General features: G+C 28.2%; 2 non-coding genes across 2 annotated transcripts in view; both read left to right on the forward strand.

Annotated features, from left to right (window-relative positions):
* The first annotated feature begins 516 nt into the window (after positions 1-516).
* LOC138858323 (5.8S ribosomal RNA) lies at positions 517-695 on the forward strand. The gene has a single exon (XR_011397464.1). It is a non-coding gene; the product is annotated as a 5.8S ribosomal RNA (ribosomal RNA).
* Positions 696-1,197: 502 nt separating this feature from the next.
* Positions 1,198-2,500, forward strand: part of LOC138858438 (large subunit ribosomal RNA) — a 3,977-nt gene continuing 2,674 nt past the window's right edge. The window contains exon 1 of the ribosomal RNA XR_011397573.1: positions 1,198-2,500. This exon is cut by the window's right edge and continues 2,674 nt beyond it. This is a non-coding gene — a ribosomal RNA (large subunit ribosomal RNA).

Consider the following 2,500-nt stretch of genomic DNA (forward strand, 5'->3'; position numbering starts at 1 on the left):
TTTTGAATTATACAATGTTTTGAATGTTTTTCTGTTTTTTTTTTTTTTTTAACTCCTTGTAATGCATTATGACAATATATATTATATTGTGAACTTCGCATACATTGTATTTGAACGCAATAAAAAAACCTTTAAACATATAGCTGTACTTATTATTTATATAGAAAATAATATTTAATTGTGATATTTATATAAAATATTATAAATGATAAGTTAACTTGTTCACATTAACGTGTGTAATACCTTTTTTTTATGGTATTTTCTATTTGTGATTAAAAACATGTTGAAAAATTTAAAAAAAGAAAACGCACAAATAGAGAAGAAAATAATATATAAAAGGTATTACTGTTTTTGTTGACCTAAGACATGCGCAGCTGCAAATGTTTGGGTTTAAAATTACAATTTATTGAAAGATGTTTTAAACTTATGTATTAAAAATTTATTATTGATTAATTATTAATACTTTCAATAAATAAAATTCTTTGACTTTGAATTAAAAAAATACAAAAAAATTATCACTCTAAGCGGTGGATCACTCGGCTCATGGGTCGATGAAGAACGCAGCAAACTGTGCGTCATCGTGTGAACTGCAGGACACATGAACATCGACATTTTGAACGCATATTGCGGTCCATGCTGTTATGTACTTTAATTAACTTTAAAGTGCTGCTTGGACTACATATGGTTGAGGGTTGTAAGACTATGCTAAATTAGTTGCTTATTCTTTTAGTCAATTAATAGAATTTAAGCATATGGCATATTATTGGATTGTATTTTTCAATCCATAATATTAATAGCATAAAAAGAAATATAGAAAATATATTCTTGAATACCTCATATTTGAACGAAAATTTATGATAAATGAGAATCTTAGTATTCCCATAAAAGAAAAAATTTTCAACATTATTTAAATTATATTAAATAATACATAAGAGGAATGTCTAGCATAAAATAAATTTTTATTCTAGAATTAATTCACTCTATTGTATTGAGAAAAATTTATAATAAAAAAAAATATATGATATGTGGAGGAATAATGTTGTTAATTTTATTAATTATTATATTATGAATTTTAAAAAGGGATGAAAAGATTGAATAATATTGAGTAATCAAGATATAAAAATATATTTCTTTAAAATAGCAAATAGCAAAAAAATTAAATAAAAATAAACAAATCAATCTAAAATATATTTTATACAACCTCAACTCATATGGGACTACCCCCTGAATTTAAGCATATTAATGAGGGGAGGAAAAGAAACTAACAAGGATTTTCTTAGTAGCGGCGAGCGAAAAGAAAATAGTTCAGCACTAAGTCACTTTGTCTATATGGCAAATGTGAGATGCAGTGTATGGAATATCTTAATATCTAGTATGAGAAATTAACGATTTAAGTCCTTCTTAAATGAGGCCATTTACCCATAGAGGGTGCCAGGCCCGTATAACGTTAATGATTACTAGAAAGATATTTCCAAAGAGTCGTGTTGCTTGATAGTGCAGCACTAAGTGGGTGGTAAACTCCATCTAAAACTAAATATAACCATGAGACCGATAGTAAACAAGTACCGTGAGGGAAAGTTGAAAAGAACTCTGAATAGAGAGTTAAATAGTACGTGAAACTGCTTAGAGGTTAAGCCCGATGAACCTGAATATCCATTATGAAAAATTCATCATTATAACTGTAGTATTTAATTTTAAATATTATAGTAATAGTGTGCATTTTTTTCATATAAGGACATTGTAATCTATTAACATAATAAAATATTTATCAAAAGATCATTGGTTTTTAAGTTTATTCAAATTAATTTGCTTTTAGCTTATTAACATAGAATAATTACTGATGATTTGATAAAGTGTTGATAGATTTTATTATATATAATGCTAAAATTCTTTTGAATTTTACAATAATATTATTATCATTGATTTTAATATTAATTGTATGCATTTATATGATTAACAATGCGAAAGATTCAGGATACCTTCGGGACCCGTCTTGAAACACGGACCAAGGAGTCTAACATATGTGCAAGTCATTGGGTTATATTAAACCTAATGGCGAAATTAACTTAACTGTATTAATAATGGGATTAATTTTTAATGTATTACATTATTAATTCAATCCCGGGGCGTTCCATATAGTTATGTATAATGATAATTTATTATTATTTATACCTCTAACTGGAGCGTACCTTGAGCATATATGCTGTGACCCGAAAGATGGTGAACTATACTTGATCAGGTTGAAGTCAGGGGAAACCCTGATGGAAGACCGAAACAGTTCTGACGTGCAAATCGATTGTCAGAATTGAGTATAGGGGCGAAAGACCAATCGAACCATCTAGTAGCTGGTTCCCTCCGAAGTTTCCCTCAGGATAGCTGGTGCATTTAAAAATTATGTAAAATAATCTTATCTGGTAAAGCGAATGATTAGAGGCCTTAGGGTCGAAACGACCTTAACCTATTCTCAAACTTTAAATGGGTAAGAACCTCACCTTTCTTG

This window comes from Bactrocera oleae, unplaced genomic scaffold (assembly GCF_042242935.1).
Source record: "Bactrocera oleae isolate idBacOlea1 unplaced genomic scaffold, idBacOlea1 ctg00000009.1, whole genome shotgun sequence".
Lineage (NCBI taxonomy): Eukaryota > Metazoa > Arthropoda > Insecta > Diptera > Tephritidae > Bactrocera > Bactrocera oleae.